The following is a 22726-nucleotide window of genomic DNA, read 5'->3' on the forward strand; positions in this document are numbered from 1 at the left end:
AAAATGGTAATAGTGTGAAAAACTGACTCTCAACGCGAGACAACGTTGTATTGCTTGAGTCAAAGCACTTTCTCCATTCTCGAGGACTGTGACTCTTAAAAAGTTATGTTTACTTCAGTTTTAATGTCTGAATTTTGTCAATCACCTACATGTTTATTATCTTGAGATGCTCATGCCTTGCAAGGAATTCAGATTTAGAAACAAAAGGTGCAAATGTTATGAATTGTGCAATGCGATCATTTCAAATTGTATGGATAAATTGCTTTTTTTTTCCCCATGAGAGTATTGAAACTCTGAAGGTGTGTATGTCCATTCATATCAAATATCATTAATGTAAAATATAAGTGTTCCTCACCTTGAGCAACTTCAATTGTTCCCTTATCGACATCTTTTATAATTACCGAGAACTGATCAATGCAAAGAAGACTGCAAAACCTGATGTATTTGGATTGTCCAGTTGTATTGACTGTAGGTAAGAGATATCCTTTAGACCATAATCAAGCTACTAGGAGCACAGGACATGTAACGGTATCTCTTAACTGAGTGAAATTGCAGTTTAGTTTGCTTCAAAAGGTCATTATGCAAGGGCATTCTTGTTTAAAATTTCTCTGTATGCTGTGTGTACAGTTGAAGTCACCTTTATAGGTTGACTACATTATGTGCAAGCCTGTGAACTGTCTTTGTCAAAACTCTTGAAACGGTTTTGACCTGTATGTGAAATCCAAACATGATTTAAATGATAGTTTGGCTTTCTCAATTTTGAGCAGAACTGACAAACATAAAGATGGTTGTGTTTTTATATTTGCAAGAAATGGTCAGTCAAAAAGAATTCTCCACATTCATTCACATTTGTTTGTTTGCTTGTTTTTCACCAAAGCCTGCATTGCACTGGAGTACACAGTTTTAAGTCTAATACACTTTCTTATCTCAATGTAAGAGCTTCTTGTATGTATGATTTGTAATGAATAATGCATTTCCACAAGAAAGTGCAGTGAAGGTCTGATTGCCACATTTTGATCAGAGCAAGAGGATACAGGCTAATGTTACACTAAATATTCTCCTTGGAATGAAATTACGCTCTGCATAAGAACTTCCTCATACATGTATGGTTTGAATGTTGATGCATCTTTGTAATTTGTGTAGTTCCAAAGAACAACGCTGATATATTTTGTTAAACATTTGTGCCCAGGTCTGTTTTCAATTGTTAGCTGTAAGCTGTGCCTTTGTAATTTCAAAAACATTTTTTTTTTTTTTTTTTTGTGGGGGGGGGGGGGGGGGTGGAGACTAGCATTTACTATGTAGCAATCGTGCACTAGAACTGTCTTCAGAGAAATGCTTTACACTAAATTATGTGCATTATGGTCAGAGACTGGCAAAGTAAGACATGTACCGTAGTTATGGGTAAACTCGGCCACTTGTAATGCGCGCGCTGGGGGCTGAGTTTACCCGCTAGGCCGAGTTAACCTATAACTATGGTATGTTATGTTAATGTAAAGTGAATTTATAATGGTGGAATAAGGTATATACATACCATTGTGTGTTGAATGATTATGTTTTATTTAGCAACAGCAAATATGCATATATGGTGGCAGTTTAAATTATTGTGTGACCAATAGTCACTGCAGGTTTAAGGATGTAAATAAGTGTGACAAAGGCATTTGAGAGTTAGGAGAAAAAAGGATCATGTTTTCATGTCCTAATCTATTATGATATCATCTTGAAGTGATTAAATCTTGGTGTATGTTTGTGGCATTTATGCCATTTCATGTAATACATGTGCATATATTTGTCCGGTCTGGCCTAAGATAGCTGTATGAAATTTTCAGCATTGTACCACACTGGACAAGCATCATTTGTTGTGAGTAAGATTTCTGAGAAATGCGTTTAGTGTGCTGAAGGATATCCATTGTGAGTGAAATGTGTTTAAAGCAATGCTGCACACTATTAGTTACCCATTTTTTAGCTCACCTGAGCCAAAGGCTCAAGTGAGCTATCGCGATCGCCCTTCGTCCGTCGTGCGTCGTCCGTCATGCGTAAACTTTTTACATTTTCATCTTCTTCTCAAAAACCCCAAGACCGATTTTCACCAAACTTGGCAGGTAGCATCCCTAGGGGTTAGGAACTCAATTTATGCAAATGGGCACCATGCCCCACCCATGGGGCCCCCAGGGGGCCCAAACCCCCCAAAATGAAGGAATCTTTAAAAATCTTCTTCTCTAGAACCAGAAGTGATTAAGCCAAGTTAATACTTTGAGCTAGTACATTGATGACTGTAATTTCAAGTTTGTTCATGGTGGAATCAGGGGTGCCCCCCTTGGGACCCAGGGGAAGGGGGGGGGGGTTGGGGAGGGGTCCTAATGGGGCCTAAATTGTACATTTTCATCTTCTTCTTGAGAATCCCTTGACCGATTTTCACCAAACTTGGCAGGTAGCATCCCTAGGGGGTTAGGAACTCAATTTGACAAAATGGGCACCATGCCCAACCCAGGGGGTCCTCACGGGGTCCTCAGGGGGCCCAAACCTCCCAAAATGAAAGAATCTTTAAAAATCTTCTTCTTTAGAACCAGAAGTGATAGAGCTAGATTAATACTATGAGTTAGTACATTGATGACTGTAGTTTCAAGTTTGTTCATGGCGGAATCAGAGGTGCCCCCTTTGGGACCCAGGGGGTGGGGAGGGGTCCTAATGGGACCTAAATTGTATATTTTCATCTTTTTGAGAACCCTATGACCGATTTTCACCAAACTTGGCAGGTAGTATCCTTACGGGTATAGGATATCAATATGTTCAAATGGGCACCGTATTCCACCTGGAGGGCCCCAAGGGGCCCAAACCTCCCAAAATGAAGGAATCTTTAAAAATCTTCTCTAGAATCAGGAGTGATAGAGCTAAGTTAATACTATTTATGACTGTAGTACTGTAAAACGAGGAATTTTCGCGTGCACTTTAATTTCGCGAATTTCGCGAGCGCCAAGATTCGCGAAATTAAAATGCACACGAAAGTTCTTGTTTACACTATATGTGCATTGAACGCTAGTGGCACTTCGCGAAAATTTCATGCCACGAATATATCATGTTTTACAGTATCAAGTTTGTTCATAGCAGATCCAGGGGTGCCCCTCTTGGGGGCAGGGGGGAGTGATGGGGAGGTCCAAATGGGGGCCTAAATTATACATTTTCATCTTCTTCCTGAAAACCTCATGATGGATTTTTATCAAACTTGGCAGGTAGTATCCCTAGGGGGTAAGGATCTCAATTTATCAACATGGGCACCATGCCCCACCCAGAGGGTCCCAGGGGGCCCCCAATCCCCTCAAAATTAAGGAATCTTTAAAAATTTGGGCCCTTATTGTCATTTTCATCTTCTATACGAATGCCTGGTCAAATTTTGGTAGAGCTGTGAATGATTGAGATTAGTGACTGCATGAAAGATGAACTTGCGATACTCAGATGAGCGCTAGACCCGTGGGTCTCTTGTTTTTTTTTTCTATTGGTCCCACCTGTCTGTCAGACCAGTAGGTAGCCCGTTTTTCCATTTTTGACTGGTCCATTCCAGAAAAAGTTACTGGATCTGACAGTGATTTTTTACCGGTCCTGGACCTTTGAACGCGTGCCAGTGTGCAGCATTGTTTAGAGGATTGGTAAAACATGATTAGCCTTTTTAGCTTATCTTTGTTTTGCTTTAGAGGGTGCCTACTGATTTGCCTGCTACTTCAGTATTTGAAAGTGAACATATTCAAAATGTGACATGATCAAGGAGGGGTGTTTTGACTGTAAAGAGTGGTGTTAACCAGGGGGGCATTTCATGAAGCATTTTGGTCGGATGTTTTTCTGACAAACTGTTACAAGCTATTGAAATCCTTGCATCTGATTGGCTGAGAGCCCAATTTGTCCGACAACTTGTCAGACAAAATGCTTCATGAAATGCCCCCCAGGCAGTACTGCATGTATGTTTGGACTTTAAAACTGGTTTCTTTCCTGTTGGTGTCATTGAAGACACACAAAAATAGATTGACTGGGCTCACGCTTGTATATGATTAATTAAGTACAGTGGACTCCCGTTGTAACGAAGTTCTTGGGACGGACAGTTTTCTTTTGTTATATAGAATTTCATTATAACTGAACAAATACACTATAAAAAACAAAGCTGGTAATGTGGCGGCCTGAATTTGTATTTCTTTGTATCGGAATGTTGTTATAACTGTGTTCATTATTACGGGAGTGCACTTTACATGCCTCAGGAGTATGCATATTGTGATTGCAAGGGGGTGTGCTGCCACAAAATCACAAGTTCTATTATGAGCCTATCATGGAAGTAAATGTACATGGTTTGATGTCAGCATGAGATACACGTATCTGCAATTACGTAACAAAATTTGCTTGCTGAAAAGCAAAAGTTTGCAGTGGTCCTGTTTAGCGAATGTAAAAGCAAGAATCTGCTAGTGTGTTGTATAATACCCATCTGAGAGAATGATACATTCCTTTGGAATACTTCCATCACGCCATGATCAGCAATGCCAATTGTGAACATGTACATATCATGCACACCAGAGCAAATAAGCAATGTTGCCATAAGGAACCATTATTCTGATATGTAACTTCTTTCGTTTTTTTTTTTAATTTACCAAAATGTGGCAAGTGCCTGTGTAAAGTTTATAATGATACCTGATGGTAGCTATTGTATTCTGCTTTATGAAAGTAAGCATTGGAATGTGATAAATGAAAAAAGTGTACTACAATAACATATATTCTGAGTTTAAGTACAAGTTGCATTATTAGGGTACTCCTATTGTATTGTCAGAGGGACCATAGGGACTTCAGCAGTATAAATCATGCATACATTTGAGAGCACATTTTGTTTTGCATGTCCCATTCACGCAGTGATTCACAGTGTTTACTGTTATGTTCACAATGCACATGTTCTGTGCACATTTATGCATGAGCTAGTGTGGTACTTCTTTTTTTTTATTATTACTTTTACAATTTGATTTTTTTTACACATTACATGCTACTCTTGTTCAGTAGTTGTCATGGTTGCACATTTTGATATACACTTTATGAATGTGATGAGATGAAACAAAAGCTGGTATTCGGAGTTGGTGCAAAAGCATGCATGTGACAACTGTACACTTGTTAAACTGTACATTACTACTTCTGGCATATTCAAATCATCCAATATTACCTTGTGAAGACACTGCACTCTTAATGTATCAAAACATGTGCATCGTTTGAATGTTGTGCAGTTAACTGATTTTTACCAAGTGAAATACAGCTTAGTACATGTGATTCGTGTGGCTTTCTGTGGTCATTTTTTCCTTGAGTTTGTGTATTTTCTCTTTTCCCCTGTTTTTGAAGCCCTTTCACAGGTAGCATTACATTTAGATATCATAATTGATACATGCTCGTCGGTTGGTCTAGTTGACTGTTGGGCTTGTTAGTATGTGGATTTAATACATGTATTTCAGAACCATCAACTAGATGTTCCTCTCTCTACAGAATGTGATTTACGAGTTGATTTACTCACCTAAATCATTAAATTGTAATTAGCCACTGGTGTGTTACTAGTATTGGATTTCACTCAAACAGCAGTCATAACTCTCTAGATAGTTTTAAGCAAAACTGATATATTGCTTGTACCAGAGCATTAAACAGAAGATTGTCAATGATCCAGAAATTTACATTATAACCATGTAAAGGGACAGATTGGTCGAAGAAATGCATCAGTAAATTATTGTATTTTAAGTACATTTCCACACCATATTTGGGTTGGCTATAGTCAGAAGTATACAGTCAGAAAAAAAGGACTGTAGTGTTTTCATCAAAATCGGACATACTGTAATAAACCCAGTTATGGTGGTTTAAAGTTACTTGACAAAACCGATATATGAGTTGGAATTATTATACTTGTATATCTGGAAATATCATCGACTCTCATCCCATTGAATTTTGCTCAAAACCTCACTAAATTTTTCCCTTTTTTTACGTGAAATTAGCAAGCATAAAATGTGTGGTTTGTTTGCATTATTACTTTCAGAGCAAAAGGGTCGCAGTTGCTATATCAACAACAGGAAGGACAAACAAAACATGACTTTATGATACAATGTACTGAATAAGATATCGTATGTCTACAAACCTTCGGGAGAGTAATATCCTTGCGTGGCATTGACATTTGGTGCAGACATATAAAACTTTGAAATTTCTTGACTTTCGTATGTCGGGTCAGAATTTGTTGAAACGTCTATTATACTGTTCACGTACGACTCTACTCTCATACAGCCCTTTCAACACAATACAGACGGTTCATTTGATTATATCATCAAATGAATCAGAAGAATTCCATGAACGAGTGCTAGAATGATCGCACTGCTTTTATGGGAGAGAGACATAAATACAAATAATAATAAGCATGAAGACACTTATTAACAAGGCTATCACGTACAGTCAAATGAATATGACGTCTAACCAAACACAGCCAGAATGCTCATACATATACAGAATGCAGCTTTAATACAATTTGTAATTACAACCAAAGTAAAAAGAAAGGTATATTGAATGAAAACGAATATAAAGCATCCACGCCATTATTGATACATTGTATTGACAAATAAGAGTAAACCAGACGAAAGTAGTGGTTGAAAGTTCATAAAGATCAATCTCCTCGGTGGCGGATCCAGAGGGGGGCGCACCGGGGGTGCGCCCCCTCTTTATTCTTTATTTTATTTGTATTTTTTTGGTGAAACAAAAGAAATACAAAGAAAAGGGGGCATGTTCGCCCCCTTTAATTTTGTAAAGGCGCTTCCTCTTTAAGGAATTCCTAGATCCGCCCCTGAGCCCCATGCCTTGATTTCTTGTCAGGATGAAGTTAACTGTTACAAAACAACAACAACAACAAACAAACAAACAAAAACCAGCAAAAACATTTTGGTCAGTGGGAGGGAGGTTGATAGCCCCATGACCTCATTTCATCTGCTTTGAAAATGTTCACTACTGGAGTATACATACAGATATACTTATATCACTGTTTCATCCCATTCTATAGCTATGGGCGCGCATTAAAATGCGAATAAACCCTGTCCTGTGGGAGACCATTCCCATGGCAGCTGTATTTGTTTCTTGGACACGAGTTAAGTCTGACGAGAGCACCTATACCTTGTAGGCCTACACACTTGTAGAACGTTTGGGGTATGTTTCCCTCCGGAGTCACTCGAGCATAAACCATCCAATTTATAATGTTCAAGTATTATCTATAATCTCATTCATTTCGGTAATACATACTGATCACACTGTTATTTTTGTTTACTTGTATAACATAATAGAAATAATGTAAGTTTATCATGTCTTATCTGTATTTATTTAGGGCCTACACCGTATAAAGTGCTTTGTACACATGTGGAATGGTGTCATCTGGACATGTCGTAATACTGGTATTATGTAGATTAAGTGGTTAACGTACAATTTGACTAACATCATGTGACTCATGATAGATTAGCAACCAACAGTTTAAAATTTTAAGCAACCTCCGTAAGCTTTACCAACATATGAAAAGTGAAAATGAAAAGAGAATTATCCAACAAAATTAAAGGTTAGAAATAAATTAATAAATTGTTTTAACTTTAACAAACACTCGGTGCCAGCCAACCACGCGACTCGTTTGACTTATGTAGAAATGTTTGCCAATTGTCAAGACATTTACGCAGTACCGACAGTTTGATTGAATGTTTGATTTCCTTAGATCTATTTGTTTATGATTTTATGTCAGTATTGTCTGCATGGGGCAAATTATTTTTTATATTAGGGTCTCATTTTCTCTCTCTTCTCTTCTGTAAAACAACAACAACAACAAATACCGACAGTATAATGATAACTGAAACGTGGGAGAGCTAATAACGCATTGTTGGTTGTCAGACACCACGTGTTATCGATGGGACGGAAACACGCAACAAAATGTGTTCATCTTCATTGCCAGCCTCACACCCACCGTGTCCTTGCTTATAAGCAGCACTGACAACAATCAACATAATTATTTATCTTAAAAATCTATAAAACGTGTCGGACGACGAAAAAGTAACAATGATAATCAACACTGTCGATGGACTACATATCGATCTCCACTCTTTTGCCGATTTTTACCGTGGGAAACTGAGGACTTCACCTCCTTCCTAAAACCTGAACGATTCTGATTTTGCCATGAAGATTCCATTTTTTTTTTTTTTTTTTTTTTACTGTAAACACGTAAATGCCTGCATGAATATGAAGAATATTTGCTCTCACGGCACAATCTGGACACCAACAGTGTGCGAATTATGAGACAAAGACGAGTAACGACGCTGAAAGAAATACATGTTTATGCTGTTCTATAGCATGTTCCACAAACGCTTTGTCACTTGAGTTTCACTCTTAACAGTTTAGGGACGAGTTATAGGTAGAATAGGTTTTTAGTGGTGATAGGAGGCTCATGATGATTTTTAAAAGTGACAGGAACTTTCGTAACAAATTTGGGTAGAGTAACTTCTTTAAAAGTGATGATATAATTTATCTGCTCCTCCTTGAGACATCGTGAGATATGTATGACAGAAATTACCCACTTTTGCGAAAAATGTGAAATGCAAACGAAATGAGAAAGATGGTGGTAATCATGTTAACGTAATATCCAAATGACAAAATCAAATTGTACTGATCAAAATTGTCAATGGCAATGCGTAAGTTGTGTATGTAATAAAATACTGTGGCAAGAACACACTTCAGGGGTAAGTTGAAACAAAGCCGTTGAAATGACACTGAGGCCATACGGGGAGGGGGGGGGGGTCTGATAAATATAATAAGAAAAACGTTTAGCCAGTCAAATCGCTCAACAAGCTCTTCAAATACGTAAGTTTACAGGGCCGGCGGAGCGTTTTCAAAAGTGTGTGTGTGTGTGTGTGTGGGGGGGGGGGGGGGAGGGGGCACTTTAGGGTTTGATGAGCTAACAAGCAAAAAAAAAAAAAAAGGGTCCTCATCTCTCACCTTCCACTTCCGGGTTTCTTCGGCTGGCAAGCGGAAAAAAAAAAAAAAAAAAAAAAAAAAAAAAACGTCCTCAGCTCATCTCTCCCCCTTTCACTTTCGGGGTTCTTCAGCTGCCAACCGAAAAAAAGGGGGGTCTTCAGCGGAAAAACATAAACTTACCGCGATCACACTTCAAGATCTCTATCTATTTCTTTTTAGTGCCACTTACGGACTTCAGAGTTTAAAAAAATGGGGGGCCAAAGTGATGACACCTTATGTATTCCTTTGTATGGTGCACAAAAAATGTGGACCCCCCCCCCCCCCCCCCCTCCGTTCCGCCGGCCATGGGTTTATAATGACGTCACGGTCACGGAGCATCCAGGTAGGAGAGCTTTCAAGGCCCGTGAGAGGGTCGCTCTCTTCCATCGTTACGTTCAAATCACGGTAATAATACTCGTTGTACTTCTCGTTTGGCAGTCTCTTTAAGTCTTGCCAGATTGCTTGTTTTTTTATGAATCAAATTTTAGATTTATTATCGCATGCACAAAGAAATTGGACTGTATTTCATTACATTTGATAACAAAGTGCATTAGAATGCGACATCCAGTACACATTTTGAATGACGCCCTAACCATGGTAACCAGATAAGGAGGAAGACAAAGCATGAGCGATCCAAATCCATTAATGTGATTCGCTTTGAGATTATTCCGTTGTCAGTGTCGGAAAAACTGACCATAAATAGTATAGTTGTATAGTGGCATGATACACACTAAGACATCAGACAGTATCTTCCATTCATCATTTGCTTAAATGCTCACATCAACGGTCACTGCACATAATATAACTAGGTGCTCGTTCTCACAGCATCTCGTAAGTTAATAATCCTAAATACGCCGAGCTTTTTTCAGCTTTGCTAAATCGGGGGGGGGGGGGGGGGGGGGCTGACCCCTCCCCCCTCCCCCCCCCCCCCCCCCCCCCTATCTCGGTCATCAGTGGCGCGATCGCGACACCCACGTTGTAATCTACAAGATTGTGGCATACAATTCTTTGAAATTATCAATTTCTAATTTTGATGAATTAGTTCTGCATATTAAGACCAATATCTTATTTTTTAGCTTGTTAAACACCAATTAAAAGTATCTAGAGTCTTTTTTTGGTTTGTGTATCTGTTTTAACATGTTCAACAATATGTTGTACATCATCAAAATCCTCCAAAAGTCATTTGAATTCTTTTTTTTTTTATCATACTATATACCTTGGGATAAGTATTTTTTAGTTTCTTTGTGTATTTCACTTTTTGTTTTTTAATGGAAATTGTCATGGACCACTTTTCTACCATCATTAGCGTAAAATCAATCAATCAAAATGATGAATAGTTAAAAATAGGCCTAGTCATTTTTTATGAGTTTCATAAAACAGCACTGTTTTCCGAAGGAAATGTACACAAAATCACAAACTTGTGTCCGTTTTTATTGTTAGTAGAACCATATTCAGACTTGGGATTTTGAATCATGTAAGAATTAAATTACACTGTACTCCTTTTCACCAACTAAGGAGGTATTATAGGAAAGATTTCATTTTGCTCAATTTCATGATGGGCCATGCTTTAAAATATCTAAAAATGGCAAGCATGTTTGATGGACTTTGCATATCATTCCGCCTACCTTCTGAAAGAGGTTTTGACAAGTGCTCCTTGTATATATCATATATATAACTTTTAAAGCGATTGTCCGATTTTCCTCAAAGTTCAGTCATATGTTCTACTGATATTACTGATTCATGAGATTGTATACCTTAATTATAATTACGGGGTTTTTTCAGTTTGGGTGTGGTTTCTCTGGATGAGGGTAAGTGACGGTATATATATATCATTATATCTCAACACTCACAAGTCACTGTCCACAACACTCCTTGATGTGAATTTGACCCCGCGTATTGGATCTGTTCCTTTGTGAATACAACAACAACAACAACAACAACAACAACAATGAAATGTGGAACAGAAACTGGTTGTCCATATCAAAGATATTAAGAAATCCATTTCGGGGTAATCAGTTAAGCAGTATCATCTTCCTCATCGAAAAGTATTTACAACAAGGTCATTAAAACCATACATCGTATGGGAATGACATCACTTCGTTCCTGAAGTTATATATATATATATATATATATATATATATATATACATATGAAAACCCTTCGGCGCATAACGTCATCACCTCATCATATTTAGGATGTGATTTGGCACCTGTCTGTGAAAGGAAACCTGTTCCAATAATGTTTTTCATACCATGTCTGTTTGTCTTGAATGAAGAGCTGCAATGATTCTCTGCATGTTTTGCTTCCTAAACTCTGTCTATTCATACAAATGTTAATTTCAAAATGATTAAGTAGAAAAACCGGACCATGACTGGAACTTGGTGGGATTACTGCGTTGTGCATTAAATTGGTAACTTCCAAGGCTGTATTGTTTAAACTGATAAATCAACCCGAAAATTAAAACTACTCTAATAAGATAAACATTATTCGAAGATGGACAACCAGTCAAGTTTAAGCAACTTTCTTATGCTCAAGCAATACAGACTGCTTGCCAAGGGGGGGGGGGGGGGGGGGGGGGGGGCGAAGGTCATACAAATTTTAGCATTATAACATAACATACTTCTCAAACATTGCCCCAAAGCGGGCAGCATACACTCGTGCTTTCCATTGCAAACTTTGCAAAGTTTTGCAAGTGACACCACAGTAACTGCACTATGGCGCACCATACCAGAAAAAGAAATAATAACAACATGCTGTCACGTAGATGTCTTTATTAATATTTCGACCCTATAATCGTAGAATCTGTCATGGGAAAGTTTTATTCAATATTGATATGTCCATCAAAAGTGTGAGCCAATCCAGATGTTTACTCTCTTTTTTTTTCGTTCAATCTTCATTATCGACCGTGGTTTAAGATCGTCCTCCAACGTGTTTCTGAAACACCTTTTGAGGAACGGATGCAACACGTAGCATAAAAACAATATATTGATGTTTTGTCACTTGAATGAAGACGAGTGAAGACTCAGAACAATACCTACCGACACGTTGCAAACAGATGCACGAGACAAAGATGCCTTTTTTATGATGATGATACAAACACAGCACGGGACTGCCAACATGATTGATTTGCAGTTGTTGATCAATCTCACAACTGCTACCGAAAACAATGAACTAATCACTGTATCCCTGTCAACCTATTTCACACCCGAATCCCTATGTTACCTAACACGCAAAGGGCAATACTGCTTTCTGATTGGATGATGCTGCCTAACAGGTGAAAAGTTACGGAAGGGATATCCAATCAGAACCACATCAGTATTTGGGCCACCTGCTGTATCTAATGACAAATAAATAGTTATATCATCTTGCGATTCCATCATTTCACTTTTCATCCTCCGACGTGTCGCATCTCTATCGTTTGAAGCAGAAAGTGTAGAAAGGGAAGCGACAATGATCTGGTGGTTGAGTGTTGCGCTAGCCGTGCTGGCTGGAGGCGCAAGTGCCTCAGTCATATCTATTGGTAAGTATATAGGATGCCTATATTGAATGCGGGGGGGGGGGGGGGTGAGAGAAGATCTATCAACCCCTGGTCATGTCTTGTTCATGAATGCATGAAATCTTGAAGAATGCTAGATTGCATTTTAGCGTACGAATACGGTATGCACTTATTTTCTGTAATAAGAAAATGATATTTATGTGTTTCTGTTGGAGATGCTGAATTCATTGAATGAGAGAGTGATGAGTGAATTCAATATTACATCTATTGCACGTATATTAGCATTGCTAAGAACTATTATATCAAAGGAATTAGATAGTTTGATTTGCATAATCAACACATTAAAAGAGCGGTTTCTTACTGACATCTACAACTACACTGTATTTCGATCTCATGATTACCTGATTACTATCTCAACTAACTTGATGTACTGAGCGAATATAGTTTTATTACTTTATACTATTGAACATAATATGCGGTGCGTTATATTCTTCCGAAGTAATCTTCTTTGTATGAGTGTAACTAAAATACGCACTAAATGCTTGTGTTCAGTCATTGCACGCTGCAACATTGTCCACAGAGACAGTTGGAAACAAACTGAAGGTCTTGGCGATCCTTGTCACTTTAAATCTACTCCCTGAATGACCCACTAACATTTCAGACAGTGAGCCACCAATCGTCACACACCCTAACGTCACAAAGATCCTCAGAGACGGGGTGGAGTTCGTCTGGGTTGGGCCCTACAAGTTTAACGTGAAAGATGACAGTCCTACTACCCTAGTGAAGTGTACCTATGACATCTCAAAGACTATGCCACTGAGTGTCGGTAATTGCGTCATCGAGTGTACATACAGAGACGAGTTTGGCAACAAAGGCACTGGTACCTTCACGATCTTCGTCAGAAGTAAGACCTTATACTTATCGGTATTTGTAGATAGTTCAGACAATAATGTGAAAGCTTGACTTGTTTGGTGTTGTACTCTGTCGAAGGCGCCTTCCTGCTGTCAAAATGAAAGAAAGAAAAAAAACACAAGATAAATAGAGAGAAAAACGGCTTTCACACTTGGGAAGATTGCCACAAGACGGGGTTAGCGTCTTTGCTGATCATTACCTGTTTTTTTATTCCTCCGCCACAAAGTTTATATTTATACATACTTTAATTCTTATTAGCATTATCGAAAAGACAATGGACTTACCTCTATCAGAAAACAGGGAATCACATGACCCTCAATTTGTCAGTATAAAGAGGATGAAATGTGTATACTTTTCAATTAAAAAAAGTGACATTTTTTATAGAATTTTCGTTGTTATATTTTCTTTTGACCACTGTCCATGCGTGACGTAATGAACTATTATAGACTTCTCATCCAGCGCTGGCGGCACCGAAACTTTACAAAATTCATAACTTTTGAACGGACTGTCTGGTTTTTCTCAAACTTCACTGATGTCTTCTACTATTAAAATATTGCCTCATTTATTCATTCTATGTAATTATACATTTGGGTTTCATTTCCCCTTCGAGGTATCCGAATGAACTTTGGCACATTGTATATATGAGTAGACGACACTGCGTCTATCAATTTGTGGGCGCACGGGATGAAAGGCAAGGTCAAAGGTCAGGGATCGAGATGGTATTCTATCCTTTTATGGATTCCACCATATCTCTGCTACGCCTATAGGTATTTTCATGAATATACTCGTATTATACCAGATAAAGATTCTCTATCAAGTTTTGGGCAATGGATCAAAGGTCAAAGGTTTAGTAAAAATGCTAACGTTTCACTTTTTCTCAATATCTCGGAAATGGCTGAAGGTATCTGCGTGAACCATAGTCCAGGCAGAAAATGGCTTTTTTGGGAAGGTTTTTGGTCATGAGGCAAAATGCTTAGAGTGAAAGGTCAGGTGAGTGATGAGCGTAATAGATCCTATTTGTCTTTCTTATACAATCTTCCTGTGTCGCTGGCTCCTAAACTCTCCTCTTTCTAGGCTCTTCTCCTGCCAAGCAACGATCCCTACAAGGACAACATGTATTGTATTATACATGATGTTACCGCAAACCTTTCTCCCTCATATAATATTGTAGATCCATGCCATATTAGTGTCATGACGTCAGTACGTGCAATCTGACTGTTGCTCTGCGACCGAGGTCCAGGGTTCTAGCACTTCATTGCCAATCTATGTTTTGTTTTTCGTTTATAGCGAAGCTAAAAGAACCACAACACCGTGATTTCACTATTCCCGGATCGAGAATAAAAGATTTGTGAACTTTTTAAGTTATCCTTTGTTTTCACAAGAAGTTGATTTAATACAGGGAGTAGTTATACTTAAGCAGATTCGCTAAGGCAAAGATGTCAGCACCTTATACATCCATCTGCAGGTGTGTAGGCCTTCCTGCCGTGACACATTATTAAAAGTCGTTTCTTTTTATAACAACTACAAGCATTCAAAGTCACCAGTCCCGGGATATTACTGCATCAAAATACGCTGCAAATTATACGGAATATCTGAATTTTTTTCACGCAAGGAAATCACTATCATACAACATTAAATTAGCATATTAATTGGTTATACAATCAATTACACTATTATAGCAGGAAGTTCATACGTCTTCTACCAACCTTTAGTATCTATTTTTGTTGTTGTTGTTGTTGTTGCGGGTGAGCTTTCATCTTCTCCTTTCTCAAGCTTTATTCTCAGTTCTTTAAGGTTGATATAAGCCGTAATCTCCTGCTATATTCATCACCCCAACCCACGAACGTTTTCTATATCAATTCTGATTTTAAAGAACTGTACACCCTTCTGTTTTATAAAGAAATTTATACCCTTCTGATTGCCTATATTATTCTACCTAATAGTGCATGTGGCATAACACATTAATGGCCCTTGAAACTCTATAGATGAGGGACAATACATTATATATATATATATATATATATATATATATACATACATATTTATATATATATTATGGGAACAAAAATTGCGATCATTATAGCAAAAATTAAACATTGTTTTGGGAGAAGGGGTCTAATTGTTGTTCTTCATATAGATCACTTCTCATTTAAACCTTTGGAGTGGGGCGGGACAATAAAAATTTCATTGAGTGCGTAGGTTTAATTTCTTTGAATTTTTGACCACACATTCGTATCTTCTCCTTACAGTTCAGCCATCAAAAATTCAAGTCATAAAGTTGTTATATCGCAAGCGAATGTCAGACCCATTTACTTTTCCTCATGGTCTCCCTGAAACTATTGTATATCTTCTCTTTGGTTTTTGTTTTTTTTTTTACATCGCGCTCGTGTTAAAGAATGACAGATTCTGCAAAAAGGATTTTTATTTTTATTGTCTTGATCGCTACAAGCAAGACCACTTTCGACAATTTTTTTGGTGTGCGTTTTTCTTGTTTTGCTTTATTGTCATGTGTTACATGTTACGTCCTGTATTATATAGGCCTACTTATATGTCTCTGTTTGTGCATTTTTAAGAGATGTGAAATAAATTGGATTGAATTGAATTGTAAATAGCATAATCAGTCATGTGAGTAGAGAAAACGGGACACTGTTAAGTCGGGACACTTCATCTTCTCTGTAATGGATACCGTTACTCATTAAAACCCCAGTAAAGAAAAAAGAAGATTTAGATAAGAAATGGAACCACAATACGTAACAAATTAAAGGGGATAAAGCAAAACCAAACACGAATGTGTTGAACCTCCTCTAAACATGCTAAAAAGACCATGCTAGCCGAGACGCATCTCGAGGATAAACCCAAATTCAATTCAAACCTTATTTTCACTTTTTCGGTCTTCCTGCCAAGTAAAGTTGGCATTCATCAGTAAGGAATAGATTATACAATTAACTCTGCTCAATTTGTGTCTCCCTAATTTCTAGAAAATCATGCATTGCTCTCATTTTTAGAGAGTTCAAACCTCTGAGTGAAATATTATGTAAAAATAAACTTTCTATTCCCAGGATTACCCGTGATTGCTGATCAATTATTATTGTTTATGTCACTGCTTCCAAAGAACATCGAGTCCTCACCATTCTTAACCATCATTCCATTTGAGCTAAACAATGGACCTTACTACACAAATAGACAATGAACGATGTCTTTCTTTGATCCTGGGGCTGGCTTAAACTATTATTTGCAATGTCATGAAATATTATTAATGTTTAATATCTTTGAATGTACTCTCTAAAAAAAATCGAGTGAAAATATTCACTCGATTTTTTTTAGAGAGTACATTTTAATGGTAAGACATACGTCGTTTATCGTTACCTTTCATGTTTACTCTGAAACAATGTGCGAAAATGGGGAAATTAGATCACAAATCACAATAAACCTGTCAAGATGTTTGCTTTCTCTTGTAAAGAACGTGCATTTCGCAAATGATAGTGCTACAGCGATGATTTCCCGATAAACATTACAACTGTGTGCATTTTTCTTGGTTTAAGAGAGTTATTATCTTCTGCGCATGTATAGTTTTTAGATTTGTGAAAGCGCCGTCTTGTTTTTATTCAGGCTGGCTGTCGGCGGTGATGATGAGAGCAAAGCAGAAAGTATAATGTGAAATGCTATCTTCACACTTTTGACAGAAACAGGTGCATGAATAGATTAATTAGCGATGAACGTCCATCCACTGTGTAGTAGATCCATGGCTAAATCAGTGTCCTGCATGTTATTTCTTTCTTACGTGGATTCAGAGGAAGCATTCTGCACGAGATCAGAGATAGACCCATCTGAGATAGCTTCGGGTACCTCCTGGAGTAATGTTGCTCTTACTGCATCCGAACTCGACTCGAAAGAATTTGCAGAGGGAACGACGATCGTTGTAAAATGTCCCAGAGGGTATGAGCCCACCACGCCCGGTCCTGCTACTTGCATTAGACTCATCGCGAAAGACAGTGGTGCCAACGACACAGTGAAATGGTCTAAATCCAAGTTTTGTAGACGTAAGTAAAAACTGAATGTTGAATTCAGCTTGCTTTCCTTCCTCTTCGTTGTTGTTCAGCTCTCATTTACCAAAGAAATATCACATTCACCTATAATCTATATGTATACGAACTGCTTTTCGAGGCTTTGGACCGTACATGCATAAAAAGTACCAAAGTACCTATCCTATTGCTTTCAAGTTGTTGCTTCGAGCACAAGCATGTCAAGCAAACAATCAAGCTCAAGCAGTCGGCGACCATCCGAACCGTCGTATATGTCAGCGGTGTGCGAGAACACGTTTTCGAGAAAAACGCGTTTGAAGTTTGGGGATCCTTTGAAGTCTAGTGTGAAGACATTTCTTGCTTTTATCCCCGATCTTTTTATATGAAAAGAAAGGCAAACTCCAGACGATTCGTATAATGTATGTATTTAAAATCATTTATGAATAAAACCAATGCTACGTTCACAAAAAGAAAGGCCTCCGCACAGGAAGAGTTGAAAGACAGGTATACCCACAGAACTGTTACACATGTGTAAGAGTTCTATTGTACCACGGTTCTGAGATCGCACTCTCAGTACGCGCGGTCATCCGAACTGACGTATCGGGGTGATAGTCAGTTTGCTGAACGCGCGTACCGAGAGTGCGATCTCCGAACCGTCGTATCCTGTTCTTATGACACGCGTATCTATGCGGTATGCATGGTTACTTGGTATTTATCTATAAAACGAGTGATTTCGTGCATATTTGTGTGTGAATGCAACTACGCAGTGTCATAATTTCATAAGATGTAGCACAAATACGTGCAAGGTCTAGTTTTGACATGGCTATTGCATGATGAAACACTGGTGGGGGAGGGGGGAGGTTCCTCTGCAGATTTTTTGTTTGTTTTTTTTTTGTTTTGTTCACATGAATTACGCTTCAGGCCTCAGACGAGTGTTCCTTAGATGTAAAAAAAAAACAAAAAAACAAACAAGCAAACAAACAAACAATCAAAAAACCCACTCCATGTGTAGGACACATTATCTTCGATCAGTTTGTATCTAATTTGTATCACACAGTGGTTATACATGTATTGTGAAAGAGGTGGGGCCTATGAAATTATTGCTTTTTCATTGCAGCCTGCCTCTTCTTTTTCCTCTCATTTCATCTTCTCACTGTTCTCCTCCACCTCTTCTTTCCCTTGCAACGCTTTAACCCTCTCTCCAATACTATGTATAAACAAAAAACAAAAATCACACATCCAAGCCTTGCTATTCTTTGTGATAATTCATGTCGCAATCATGATTGTAATGACCTAACTTTCATTCTTTCTAAGCTGCCATGATGGATACTGTACATTGAAAACCATGAATAAAGATTTTCTCTTACAGCTTTAAACCAGACCACATGCTTGGCAGACATAATTCATGATTATTCAGTTGGGTAAAACTCAATTATCAGCTTGCTCATTAGAAAAAACAAGCAAAAAATTTACATAGCCACACGTCTGTCTCACATTATTGGGTTTTTTTATATACATGTATATACGTTCAGGACTCTGAAACAGATGCAAATTAATTATCTACACAGAAACATCCACACACACACACACACAAACATGGATTGTACTTGTTCACACAAATGATAAAAGGTGTATATGTATTGTCCTACAGACCCCTACAGACTGAATTTATATTCAAGTACCATAGTACTATGAATATCATTTCACGTCCAATTATATATGCTGACATTTCAGTATACAAATGATGCACAGGATAGAGTGCGTTAGTGTAGGCGTATCATGTTTCACAATTGTAAATATGTTGCCCTCGAGTGAGCTACGCCTCCACTAACGCCACGAAATAATCCTGTGCATCATTTGTTTTATAAAATGGGTCGAAAATTCGAAAACTAACAGCATTTGCGGTTTTTTTTTTTTCACGTACCTTTGTGGGTCAAGACGTCCGAAGATGTTCGTCCCAAACATTTACGCACGTTGCACTCGGAAATCCCGCACATACAGTATAAGTATAATGGGGGGTTGGGTTTCCGGACACTTAAGTTCCCGCATGAAAACTTATTTATTTTACATAGAATATGCACCCTTTATCTCAAGACTTGATATAGACTCCTCATATAGGCCTACTAGACAACATACTCTGAAAACGGCGTGAGAATTAACCTGCTAAATCGTTGGATTTGCCCTTCAAAGTGACTCCATGTACGCGTCCGGTCCCACGACGCTTGGTCTACTGTACTGTACAAAGTGTACGTATACACGCTGTAGTAGAGTATACAATGTACGTACGCCACACATGTTATGCACAAGGGAAGAAAGGCCGGCCCAGGGCCGGCAGCCCGAACTAGAAGTTGTTTACAGGATTGACAGCGCGTATGCATGCAATTCAAAGGAGCCGCCGCGCGCACAGACGATCGGCAATAGGATTTAACACGCAGTGCAATGGGACTAGAATATTAAAAGGAAGCACACGCGACTCATTTCAGCGCTTCCTATTGGCTACATTCTTGAACCCATTTTATAATGCATAATATTATGATTTCCTCATGATATGAGATCACAGTACATAGAAGAGAAAAAAAAAACAAAGAAAGTGAGTCTTGAGACAAGGCTGCATTAAAATGCAGCAATATTTATTTCAAAATCAATCCATATCTCACATCCAAAAAGAAAAGAAAAGGAATGAACATGTCCTTAAATACAATGGTCAAATTTCATATAGAATTTTCAATTTACAGAATGATGAAGATGTCTGTGGTACTAGTAAAATAAATATTGATTTAAATTCATTGATAATGAACATGTCCTTTAATACAATGGTTACATTTCCTGGAAATTTTTAAATGTGCAAATCAAGATGTCTTTCGTAAAATAAATATTGATCTAAATTAATTGTTAAACCGATTTTATCATGAGAAAATTGTACACAATACAGTTTATATTGAAATACATTCTGAAATATTCATTAGATGGAAATGGCTTAAAGCAGAAGGCCAACTTCCTCCTAATATTAGTGAATCTCTGATAACTCAGGTCTTAGGGCTAAAAAAAAAATAAGTATGATATGAATTGTTATTATGTGCATGTTTGTGATTGTACTTTCATTTTGATATAACAGTAATACGCAATGGTCCTCCAGAAATCAAATCATATTTGGAAGGAGGAATAAAGCTGTTACATGTACATCTTTCACATGAAAAAATATGACAATTATTGTTAGAGAAATATCAAAGCTTATTATGATATCATAAGATATTTGATAGCTATAGAATAGACAAATCATAACATGGCGAATTGTGGTGGGGAGATAGTGCTGAGTGATAAATTATCAAAAATTTGAATACATAGACTAAATTGCTTTTGCATGCACAAACAACTGTAGGCATCATAGGCAAGCAATAATTAGTGAGAAGTTGGTCAGAGCTGACATTTTGCTGGGATGGATCTGATGGTGCTTCATTGTTCACTTCTGGTACAAAGTGTGTATTGGTATCTCTTGAATGCAGTCCATGTCCTTGGTGATGCCAACTGGAAATGAAGAAAACAAAAAGAAAAACAAATACACATCGTGCACAAACATTCTTGTTTCCATCATATTTATTGAAAGATTGACTTTACAATTTCTTTGACTAAGATTAACTAAGCTTTTAATAGCACAATTTTCAGATAGCCTTTTGTAACTGTCCACAAACAAGAGTTTTTGTGCCCATCAGCAGAGATCGGACAGACTGGTGATCTGCATTAATGCGAAAGCAGTCAAACGGTACATGCATCCTCATTTGAGAATTGCTCATAGATTATCACTCTGCTTGGAAGGTCCAGGTACAATTGGTAGACAAGCTACATTCTCCACTTGAGTTGTGTGTTAGCCATATTATTAATCTTGTTTGCTACAATATGACAAGAAGGATAACATGTCATCCAGAATGCAACCAGTGGTTAATTCATGTGGGGCACATCGGGTGTTTATTTTTGTCTTTTAAAAAAAAGAGAGAAATAAACAGAAAACCTGGAGGACATGTGTGTGGTGCCCCCCCCCCCTAATTTGCAGAATTCCTGGACCCACCCCTGACAACTGCAAAAAAACACTGGTACATGGCAGCCAGGATGCTACATTCTTTGTTTGTGTGTAGTTTATGTCATCCTTTTTAATCGCTATTAAAGTGTATAAGACAGCAATAGCATCATTTAATCTTAATTACTAATGGATATTCCAACAAGATTAATGCAGCAATATCTGGTTGGGTTTCCCAACAAGATTAAGGCTTTACAAACACTCACCAGTGAGAAGTTGGTAGGGGCTGACATTTTGCTGGGATGGATCCGCTGGTGCTTCGTTGTTCAATTCTGGTATTGGTCTGTCGTGAATGCAGTCCATGTCCTTGGTGATTCCAACTGGAAATGAAGAAAAAAAAAAGAAAATACACATGGTGTATAGATATTACATTTTCTAAAATCATATCTATTGACAGATTGACTTTATCATTTCTTTGTCATCCCAGATTACAATCCATGGTGATTCCATGCGGGGACACATGGGGTTTAAGATGCCCCTTTTTTTTAAACAAAAAATTAACAGAGAAAAACTGGAGGACGTGCGTGTGGTCCCCCCCCCCCCCCATTTGCAGAATTCCTGGACCCACCCCTGACAACTGCAAAAAAATAGTGGTACATGGTAGCCAGGATGCTACATTCTATGCTTGTGTAAAGTTGATGTTATTCTTTTTATTTGCTATTATATGGCAACAATAGCATCACTTAATCCGGATTACTAATTGATATTCCAACAAGATTGATTCAGCAATATCTGGTTTGGTTTCCCAACAAGGTTAAGGCTGTACTAACACTCACCAGTGAGAAGTTGTTCAGAGCTGACATTCTGCTGGGGTGAATCTGACGGTGCTCCTTCATTGTTCAATACTAGCGTTGGTATCTCAGGAAGCCAGCTGATGTCTTTTTTGATGCCAACTGTAAATGAGGAAAACGAAATATACATAGCCTATGTTTATTTCATTGTTTCTATGAGATTTTTTTTTTAAAGATTGAATTTATCTTTTTTTTTAAAGTACAGTGTATCAAGATTAACCTTTTAATACCACAATTTTCATGTCCACAAACAAGAGGGTTTTTTTTTTTGCCCATCAGCAGAGATCGGCCAGACAGGTGATCTGTATTAATGAAAGCAGTCAAACGGTACATGCATCCTCATTTGAGAATTGCTCATAGATTAATTACCACTCTGCTTAGAAGGTCCAGGTACAATAATTGGCAGACAAGC

The sequence above is a fragment of the Diadema antillarum genome, unplaced genomic scaffold (genome assembly GCF_040938485.1).
Source record: "Diadema antillarum isolate AM-2024a unplaced genomic scaffold, OU_Dant_1.0 seq00000105_RagTag, whole genome shotgun sequence".
NCBI lineage: Eukaryota > Metazoa > Echinodermata > Echinoidea > Diadematoida > Diadematidae > Diadema > Diadema antillarum.